The 11,832-nt window shown below is 40.3% G+C and overlaps 1 pseudogene; it reads right to left on the reverse strand.

Annotated features, from left to right (window-relative positions):
• Positions 1-8,570: 8,570 nt before the first annotated feature.
• LOC100393745 (ataxin-3 pseudogene) lies at positions 8,571-9,298 on the reverse strand (annotated as a pseudogene).
• Positions 9,299-11,832: the final 2,534 nt, after the last annotated feature.

Raw genomic sequence — 11,832 nt, forward strand, 5'->3', positions numbered from 1 at the left:
TACTGGGAAGGTAAACTTGAAAAATGAGTTAATATTGGTTTTAAAAGAAATATTATTTATAACTTTCAAGTTCTTTCAAGTATAATGACTTCAAAGTATTGCTTAATCCAGCTATTTTGTGAATGTGCTAGTTTTTAAAAGTCCATGAGAATAAAGTGAAATCATGTGCATGGAGAAGAAAACTACTGCGGCAAAGCGATGTGCCGTCGTCTAATTATTCCAGGTTTTGTTGCTGTTTGTGGCTCATTAGCAAAAGAATGACTAGGAAATTTTCTACTAAAACATATATTAACATCTAAACACAGATGTTTGCTGTATTATTCTCCATCCTTTGTGCATATTAGACAATACTTCATAATTTAAAATTAAATTACAATTTTAAATTAATTTTCTCATGAGCAAAAAAGTTCGGTGTGCCAGTGCACTTGACAAACTTTAGTTTCGTGGGGACAGAGCCTATCCTGTAAACATGCCCTTTACCATCAGCAGCACATGGACACACACACACACACACACACAGCCTCTCTCTCTCACACACACACACTGCCTATCTCACACACACACACTACCTCTCTCTCACACACACTGCTTCACTCTCACACACACACTGCCTCTCTCTCTCACACACACACTGCCTCTCTCTCTCACACACACACACTGCCTCTCTCTCTCACACACACACACTGCCTCTCTCTCTCACACACACACTGCCTCTCTCTCTCTCACACACACACACACACTGCCTCTCTCTCTCACACACACACACACTGCCTCTCTCGATCTCACACACACACACTACCTCTCTCACACACACTGCCTCTCACACACACACACTGCCTCTCTCTCTCACATGCACACACACACACTGCCTCTCTCTCTCTCACACACACACACACACACACACTGCCTCTCTCTGACACACACACTGCCTCTCTCTCTCACACACACACACACACACACACTGCCTCTCTCTGACACACACACACTGCCTCTCTCTCTCACACACACACACACTGCCTCTCTCTCTCACACACACACACACTGCCTCTCTCTCTCACACACACACACACACTGCCTCTCTCTCTCACACACACACACACTGCCTCTCTCACACACACTGCCTCTCTCTCACACACACACACTGCCTCTCTCTCACACACACACACACACTGCCTCTCTCTCTCTCACACACACACACTGCCTCTCTCACACACACACACACTGCCTCTCTCTCACACACACACACACTGCCTCTCTCTCTCACACACACACTGCCTCTCTCTCTCTCACACACACACACACACACTGCCTCTCTCTCTCACACACACACACACTGCCTCTCTCGATCTCACACACACACACTACCTCTCTCACACACACTGCCTCTCTCTCACACGCACACACACACACTGCCTCTCTCTCTCACACACACAAATGCCTCTCTCACACACACACACTGCCTCTCTCTCTCTCTCACACACACACACACACACTGCCTCTCTCTGACACACACACACTGTCTCTCTCTCTCACACACACACACTGCCTCTCTCTCTCACACGCACACACACACACACTACCTCTCTCACACACACTGCCTCTCTCTCTCACACGCACACACACACACTGCCTCTCTCTCTCACACACACAAATGCCTCTCTCACTCACACACACACACTGCCTCTCTCTCTCTCACACACACACACACACTGCCTCTCTCTGACACACACACACTGTCTCTCTCTCTCACACACACACACACTGCCTCTCTCTCTCACACACACACACACTGCCTCTCTCACTCACACACACACACTGCCTCTCTCTCACACACACACACTGCCTCTCTCACACACACACACTGCCTTTCTCTCACACACACACATACACTGCCTCTCTCTCACACACACACACACACACACTGCCTCTCTCACACACACACACTGCCTTTCTCTCTCACACACACACATACACTGCCTCTCTCACACACACACTGCCTCTCTCTCTCACACGCACAAACACACACTGCCTCTCTCTCACACACACACACACACTGCCTCTCTCACTCACACACACACACTGCCTCTCTCTCTCACACGCACACACATACACTGCCTCTCTCTCACACACACACACACTGCCTCTCTCTCTCTCTCTCACACACACACACACACATACACACAGAGGACCTGGCAAAGGGGGCTGTTGGAGCTGTGCTCAGGCAAGCAGCCACGGCCTACAGGGGGCTTTCCTAAGAGGTGAGGACATGTCAGAAAGTTGGGAGAAGTGTGGGACATTTTCTTATAACAGAATTTAAAACTTCACTTGCACCCAGGGACCCAGTCCTAGCAGAACCTCAGATGACAATAGTTCCATGGGTCCTGTGGGTCCGAAAATGAGCCGTTTCTGTACCCCAAGAGCTGTAACAAGCACCCCCTCACCAGCCTCAAGGGCAAGCACCACCAGGCCTGACCAAATTTAGGGGACCAGCACACCACGGAATTTTCCGGCAGAAGGACCAATGGTCAGTCTATTAAAAAATGGATGACCTAGACTATATAAATCTCATGTTCTGCTACAATCCAAAGGAGAGAGAGGAATCCAGAGATATTCTAAAGGCTATTGTTAGACTTCCTAGAATTTTGGCAAATGACAGGCACCTTTGAAGGATTTATTTCAATTTAGAAAAAAAAAATCAATGTTTGACATCTTAAATATTATGTGTCACTTCATATGTGTTACACCTCCAATGTACTTTTTAATGTGTTTGCAAACAGTTGCTTTCTTCCACAATAATCTGGTTGCTAAGACAACAGTTTTTCCCTCTACTATTAACCTCACAACAGAGTTTATTGAGATTTCACCAGTTTTTCCACTCATGTCATTTGTCTTTGACAGGATCCAACACAAGTTTCAGAATTGCATGTAGCTGTCATGTCTTCTCGGTTTCCTCCCATCTGTGCCCCTTCTTTAGTCTTTCTTTATCTTTTAGGAGATTTATACTCTTTGAAAAGTATTGATCAGTTGTTTTTCAGAATACCACTCAATTTGTTTGTATGATATTTTCTCGTGATTAAATTAAAACTATGCCTTTTAACAAAAATACCACACAAGTGACGTTTTGTGCTTCCCAGTGAATCATTCTGGAGTACACCATGTTTAAATGTCTTAGTACTGGCCATGTTAAGTTTCGTCATTTGGTTGATGTGGTATCTGCCAAGTCTTCGGACTGTAAAGTCACGAATTTTCTCCCTTTTGTAATTAACAAATATATTGGGGAAGATAGTTTGACACCATACAAATAATCTGTTCCTCCCTATACATTTACCCATTAATTTAAGGATCTAAAGATGGTACTTGCCTGCAACAATTATTACTGTGATGTTTCCCCAGTGTCTATTTCCTTCATTTCTTCTGTGTTAACTAATTAGAATTCTTCTGTAAGGAAGAGCTGTGTCCTCGCCTCATGTATTTAGTTGTTCAATTAATTCATACCAGTATGGATTTTTTTTGGTATGAATATCTTTTCCTATTCTTTGGATGACAATTCAACACTATTTATTTATTTTACTGCTTACATTAGTCTGGCTTTTGCCGTTTGAATTTTTTTTGATTGACCCCTGTGTCCTTTCATTCTCTTTAAAGCACATCCTTGCTTTCAGGTTCCGTGATGTGTTCCAGGTTCATCTATTTTCTTGTCCCATTCCCAGAATCAACCACTTCTCCAGGAAGCCCTCGTTCCTCTTATTGGAGAATGATATTTAGCAACTAAAAGGTGGGCATAGACACTGCTTTTTTAATAGAAAGTTGAGAAATGTTCTTTCTTCTCAGCCTTTAACTATTATGATTTGCTCTACTTGAAATATTCGCTATTCCGTAAAATGCCTCTTTCTCTCCTCCCATTGCAACTATATTGTCTGTTCATTCCATCAAAACAAACTGATTGCATTTCTGCCTTGTCTCCAACACTGAGGCAGACACCAGGTAACAAAATAGTGAAGAAGACAAATTCAACCTCCACCCTAGTGAGACTTACAGACAACTCAAGGAACTAGATTTTAAACAAGGAATTACAATGCAGTATGAGAAGCACTGAGATGGGAATGTCAGATTCATATAGAGAGAGCACCTAACTTAGGCTTGGGTGGGGTGCAGGTGGAGGGACAAGAAAAACTTTTAGGAATAAATCCTATCTAAGCTAAAACCTGAAGTAGGATTTTGTCTCAGAAAGAGAGTAGTTGAGTAGAAAGTATAGAAAGAGAAAATATTCCAGGCATAGGTAAAAAGCTCATGTAGAACAGAACATATCTCAACCTGGTAACTGAAAGAAGTAGCAGATTTTGAAAACAAGGTATTGGCAATGGAGGCCGTCAAAGCATACAGCAAGAGGGAGAAGCAGGAGCCAGATCAGAGTGGGGTTTGTTAAACAGATTTAAGGGTCTGCATTCATTCTAAGAGCCACTGAAAGGCATAGAAACCTTTTAAGCAGGAAAGTGGCATGATCAGATTTATACTGTAGACAGATCACTCAAGCTAACCTGTGAAGCGTGGATTCAAGGGGAACACAGCCAGCAACTGTTTTAGTAATTAGGTGACAGGAGGTAACTGAGAGGATGGAGAGAAGTGAAAGGATTCTAGTAATATTTAGGAGATGAAGTCAGCAGGACGAGATGATTTATCGGATGGGAGAGATGAGAAGGGGGCAGAATTCACAGGAGAGTACAGTCTAATTGTGTTGTTAAATGACCTTCTATTTGCCTTTGTGTGACTGTTTCTCCTTCATTGGTTTCAGATTATGCATTTCTGCAGGACTATGACATAAGCAATATGTGTCCTTTAGTAAGAGACACATGAGTTCAATAGGTCCCATTGTTAGTGAGGTTAACTTTAATCATTTAGTTAAGGTGGTGTTCTCCAGGCTTCTCCGCTTTCCAAAGGTGCCTTTTATAACTTTCTAATTAATAAATCATCTGTGGGAAGATGTCTGAGACTGAGCATCCAATTACCAAATAAACTTTCAATGGCTTTAATTGCCATTGACGAGTTTTGCACAAATCAATTGTTTTTATGATGGTGGCAAAATGGTGGCTCTGGAAGTCTATCATTTATTCTGTTTCTATTAGTTTTTATCTGATGGTGAATAGGATATAAACAAAACAAATGAACAAAAATATAAAGTTCCTCCCTTCCTTTATTTACTTATTTATACTTCTTATTTATTTATATTTTCAGTATCATTATGGACTCTCGATGGTCTGATTCAATGCACTGTAATTCGTTACTGTCAGTGATCATTCTGATGCTCAGATTCTCCCCGATTTAAGTAGTGGAAGCTGCTCTGAGCTGGCTTCAGTGTCATTTTCTTTTCTTTTTTTTTTGAGATGGGAGTCTTGCTCTGTCTCCAGGCTGGAGTGCAGTGGTGCAATCTGGGCTCACTGAAACCTCCACCTCCTGGGTTCAAGCAATTCTTCCGCCTCAGCCTCCCCAGTAGCTGGGATCACAGGCACATACCACAATGCCCAGCTAAATTTTGTAATTTTTTTAGTAGAGATGGGATTTCACCATGTTGGCCAGGATGGTCTCAATCTCTTGACCTCGTGATCCGCCCACCTCGGCCTCCCAAAGTGCTGGGATTGCAGGCATGAGCCACCGCGCCCGGCCACCTTTTAAATTCTTATAAATTTAATAGCTTTTCATTAGTTCTCTTAGGATGTTGAGCTGTGAAATCAAATTATCTACAATGATTATTTTCTACCCTTCCTGCAGCTGTTAACTTTAAGGACAAACTATAACTCATTATCATCTTATTTATAATGTTGAGTGCAGAATTGAGGTATCTTGCATATAATTGAGATCTCCAATCCACTTATTTAAAATAGCCAAAGAAATGTTACATGGTTTTATTATTTGAATGATGTGGGTAATTAATGTGGTCCCCAGCAATATAGTTTCCATGTGCAGATACAGACCCCAGCTTCTCAGAGCAAGTCCTTCAGGCACATTTTCCTTAATGCAAATAAAGAAGGCAGCTGGGAATTATTTTCATGAAAATCTAATTTTTCGAGAGCTTTGGTGTGCATTATTTATGTTGTTCAAGCATCTGCAACAAAACCCGAAGGTCAAACTGGTCTTCTTAGGACGCTTTCTCTTGCCAAAAACTATGTATGTTCTTAGGGTATAGAGTCCAATTTAACATCAGCCAGAATCAAATCTAATTAGAAGGATAGACTAACTGGAAACAAAATATCAACTATTCCAGGATCAAGTATGCATATTTTAAATATCTGCTATTGTAGAGTGAAGAGCCTCTTATTCCTAAGGTTAGTATAACACTATAGCAGTGCACTTGTGCCCTTTCTGATTACGCAAACCAGGGTTTGAATCTCAGCTCTGCCACTCACTAGCTGTATTTTTTTAGGCAATATACTCATATTAGTTAAGATTGATTTAGATTCTGACCCAAAATATCTGTATCATAAACTAAATAACTTGATTTATCTTTCATGTAAAAGTCTGGACTTAGTTATTAAGGGAATGGCATAAAGGCTCAGTCTCACAGTGGCCTTAGGGACAGTTTTGCCATTCAAAGGGTGAGGTCCCCCTCCTCATGGTTCAAGATGGCATCCAGGGCCTCAGGCATGGTATCTGCATTTCAAATAGGACAGAGAAAAAAATGAAGAGAGAGAGCACAGGCAGAGTTTGACTGTCTTTTAGGGATGTTTCCAAACCTGCCACTCAACACGTTTATTTATGTCCTGGGACCACAATACAGCCGTATGACGACACCTAATTGCAAGGAAAGCTGGGAAGGGTAGTCTTTCTACTAGGTGTTCAGCTGCAAATCAGAGATTCTATTTGGGAAGAAAGAAGTAATGGATACTAGTAGATATGTGTTTGCTTTTGTCACTATGTTTAACTTCTATCTGCCTCAGTTTCTTTACCTGCAACCTGAGCATAATAATAGTAATCTCATAGTATTGTAAAGATTACCTTAACCTACACAATATTTATAAGACGCTTAATCTACTATCTTAAAACAATAAGCATTCAATACATTTTGGCTATAATGGCCCAAATATCATCTCAGTAATACATTCTTATTGGTCTCTACTACAGATGTTTTTTATAATAGAAACAAAATATCTGAAGAAGCACTATGAATATCAGAACTCTACAGCTAAAAGCAATGGTTTGTTTTGTCCAGACTGGCAATAATATATATACAGTGAGTGAAATAAAAATCTGGGAGGGCAGAGCCTCTGCATTTGGTCACACAAATTTGCCAATTGAATGGCAAAACAAAGCTAGAACCCCATGCATCCACATTCATTTTTCAAACCTCTTCATCCTTGACTCAGCTCCCTTTCCTTCCACTGTGGCAGATATTTGAGGACTGGACAAAAAACTGGAACACTGAAATGTAAAACGTTCTCACTGAAATATTAAACTCAGCGAAGGTACCAGGAAATTCGCCATGTATAGTATATGATGTTAGGCTATTGGTTAAGATATTCTTGCTGTTCCATTTAAATCTAGGGAGGCAATTATTGAATTTTCCAGGTTTAAATTTTAAGCTTTGTCTTATCTCCACAGGTTACTTGTTCAATTTTCATACTATTTCCATAAAAATAATGCAAGAAAATAACCAATGTGATGAAGTTAAATGCATGTATATTTCATTCGAACATTCTGTTGTAGGACAAAAGGTTAGTTTTACTGACCAAGAGAAAGGGTTTCAAATATAACCATTTTTATTAAATCTAAAATACAATGACTAAGAGTTTCTATAAAAGATACATTCCTTTTATAGAATCACAGGTTCAATTCTCTCCCAAGAGAAGAATGAGCTTGTTTTGTCATAGAGGCCTAAATTTGGATGAGTCTCCTGTTCTGATCCAATGGCAACTATTTGCTGACTGGATCCCTCTAACAGAGGGGACCAAGGGATTCTCAGTATAGCAAGATGTACTTAGTCTCTAGAGAGACCTAGGAATGATAGACAAGAGGAAGAAGGAACTGAGAAATGCTGCATTCTGATGACTGAGGCTGAGCACTGACTTGCGGACCCTCTACCAGGTGGAAACTGGAATTTTAGCTTCATCCTCTCATTCTTTTAACCCATCTACATTTCTCCTAACACAATTCATTTGAGACTCACTGTTTCCTGAAGGTTTCATCATTTCATGTAATAATGATGGTGGTAATGGTAATAGTAGCAACTACCATTTACTGAATGCTGTTACATTCCTGATATTCATCAAGGTACATTTCACACAAACTTACTCCTTTCATCTTCAGAACAATCCCACGAGACAGGTCTGATTTTGATGCTCATTTTACAGATATGCCAATTGAGACACAGAGAGATTTTATGACTTGCCCAATGCCACAGCAGGTTAACGACAGACCCCAAATGTATACCTCGTTGGTTCTAGGTGCCCTTATTCATTACATTACATTATATATATTTTTTTCTATTTTAAATGTCTTTAATTGCTGAATGCCTCTTCGGCTAATATTTGGAAGATCATTATTTAGTCCTACAACTAACGCATTGTTCCACTTCCCATCATTTTGTTTGCAAACCACTAAAAGTCTTGTTTCCTCATCTTTTTGACACATACCAAAATGGACCCTATGCTGTAATCACACAGGATAATGTTGCAAAGTATGAATATCTAAATTGTTTTTTCAAGATATTGATTTTTCCCTTCTGTTTTCAAATCATTTCGGACAGTTTCTAAAGACATGGTCACAGCTGCCTGAAGCTCATGGCACCACTTCCTAGACCACTCCCAAGAGCTCCTGAACTGGTGGTTGGCCTTTCACATGGATGTGAACTCTGTCCTGATGGGTCTCCCTGCTGCTGCTGCTGTTGCTGCTGCTGCTGCTGCTGCTGTTTTTCAAAGTAGGCTTCTTGTCTCTTCCGAAGCTCTTCTGAAGTAAGATTTGTACCTGTTGTCTGTGGAATATCTTGAGATATATTTCTGGAACTACCTGCATACTTAGCTGAAGAGCCCTGTGGAGATCTGCTTCCTCATCTTCCATGTCAATTTCTTGGAGGTTTAGTGCCAGAGCCCTCTGCAAATCCTCCTCATCTTCATCTAACATTCCTGAGCCATCATGTGCTTCTAACACTCGTTCCAGGTCTGTTTTATGGACTCTTTGCTCTTTTAGTTGTGCTAATTCTTCTCCAGTAAGTTTTGGTCGATGCATCTGTTGGACCCTAATCATCTGCAGAAGTTGGTCAGCTTCACAATCTGGCAGATCACCCTTAACAACAAATATAGAATAACCTTCCTGTTGTAACTGAGCCAAGAAAAGTGCAAGATATGTATCTGATATTAATTCTGAACCCGTCAAGAGAGAATTCAAGTTAAACCACTGTTTTCCTAATTTTCTAACTGTAAATCAGTGTTCCTTATAATTGCATATAAATGATCTTTCATTTATAGGATCGATCCTGAGCCTCTGATACAGGATTAGTTCTAAACCCCAAACTTTCAAGGCATTACTTATAACCTGAATAGAGAAGAAACCACTGTCATCCATATTTCCAGAAGGCTGCTATAAAAATGTGCGATAATCTTCACTAGTAACTCCTCCTTCTGCCATTCTCATCCTTTCTTCCTCATCCAGCTGATGTGCAATTGAGGATAACTCCACAGGGCTAAAATATTCTCCTTGCAATAAATTATTCAGGCAATGCTGAGCACAAAGTGAGCCTTCTTGTTTCTCGTGGAAGATGGACTCCATGTTTATTTGTCTCATATTACATTATATTCTTATATTATTTACTTTTTTCGCTGTTGTTCTCAACAATTAAATGTACTTTCCTGATATAATAATTTTCACTCACTGATTATTTGCTCTAATTTTTAATACATATCTTAGTTCTATTATTTATTACCAATATTGATCCAAAGGAAAGACGACATACAGTAGCACCTAGTATAGTACATTGTTCTGCACATCGTAAATACAAAAGTATTTGATTGCATGATGGACAAGCATCTGAAACAAAATATTTTGCATTTGAATTTTCTGCCTAACAGCCTAACAGGAAACAGGATTGAAATCTGCCTCATTCATATGACGACATTTAGGAATTTTTTGGGCGGGTGAGGGGAGATGACCTGAACTGCTTAGATTTATATGGCCCTAGAGCTAATTTTCATGGTTAACAGCCAAGGTTTTGGTCCTTTCTCTTTAGTTTACAGAACCCCTCGAGCAGTGAAACTCAGTTTCTACCCACGAAGTCAGTTTTTGGTTATTTTGCACCTCTGTAGATCACACTAAAGAGTTTGCTGAACCGTTTCATTCTGCTTCCCGCAATCACAAACACAGGGAGACCTTTTGGGGATACCTCTGATTTGAAAAAAATACCTTTCATAAACAGGAGTAAAACACACACACACACACACACACTATATATATATATATCTATATGAATACATGCACAAATGTATGTGTGTATGTATTCTAAAGAAAACAATTCTGAAAGACAAACAGAATTTTATGGATAATTTGTTCATTAGTAGTACATAGAATAATAAGGATACATTTAACATATAAATGTGTATTTTACTAGTTTTATAAGAGATTTCACAGATGTACATTATGCCAGAATGTTGACCTGATTATTCATGAATAAAGTGTCCAAAATACAGCTCCATTGTTCTCATCAGCCCAGACCTAGAGGAAACAATAGGAAATGATGCCAACTGGCTGTGAGCCAACATGTGACTGAGGCCTGTGAGCACTCAGCGTGAACCCGGAGGCAAGTGCACACGAGTGTCCTGCTGGACTCTCACTCTGATCCTGTCCTGCCCTCTAGCCATTGGTCAGCCTCTTGAGTATGTCCTCCTGCCTGCCAGTCCCTTCTGCCACAGAATCCTGAAAATAATAACATCCTTACTGCACGGAGACTGCTGTCCACAAATGCCTCTGTGCAGAGAGCAAATGATCACACAATAGAGAAAGAAACAGAATGGGTTTCAGTCCCTAGGCGGCATAGCAGTGCTGGCAAACCTTAGAACTCCATTTCATGGAACTGACACCCAAAACATGTTTATCTACGGCCTGTTTGTAGTCTTACAGGTGCCAAGTACGAGACATCGGAAGACTTGCAGAGACTCCACAGCAAGCAAAGAAGGAAAATCTGACTGTTCTAGAAACACATGCCCAGCTGACCTGGCAAGAGTCCTCCCAATCACAGACCTCTCGAGAAACTTGCATAAGCCTCAGAGCAAAAAGTATGTGACATAGAAGCATAATTTTAAAAAAACCCTCTGTTTTCAGTAATATACTTATCCATCACAAATCATAACATATAACGGAAGTAGGTATTGCCTTTTTTAAAAACCATATTTGGTATGTGAACTTCTCAAAAATCTTTAGATGCCCTAGCCTTTTCATAAACACAGTTTTGATGATGATGATTTTCTGGCAAACACCTATTTGTTTGCTGCACACAAACAATTGTTCCACAGAGAATTTTAAGACTGTCCATTTACAACTCCAAGCATCAGTTCTTTTCCATCAAATGGGACTGGCCCAAAAAGCTATCCTGACACATGGCTGCTTCTTCATGGAGCGATAATCTTCTTGATTGCCCTATCCCAGAAAATTTTTCTTTCAAATCAGTGGAATCCCTAATGAAAATAAGCATTTGTTCCCATTCTGAAGCTAGTTAAGGTGTGCACTATACAACTACCACTCATAACAAAATGCAGTTTTTACTGAAGGTCTCTATGCTGTAATTGGGAAGAGCACTTGGTCTGCCAGAAGATTATATAGCACATAAATCAAACTAGAGCCAAAGACAGAAAA

Source organism: Callithrix jacchus, chromosome 19 (genome assembly GCF_049354715.1).
Source record: "Callithrix jacchus isolate 240 chromosome 19, calJac240_pri, whole genome shotgun sequence".
Taxonomy (NCBI): Eukaryota; Metazoa; Chordata; class Mammalia; order Primates; family Cebidae; genus Callithrix; species Callithrix jacchus.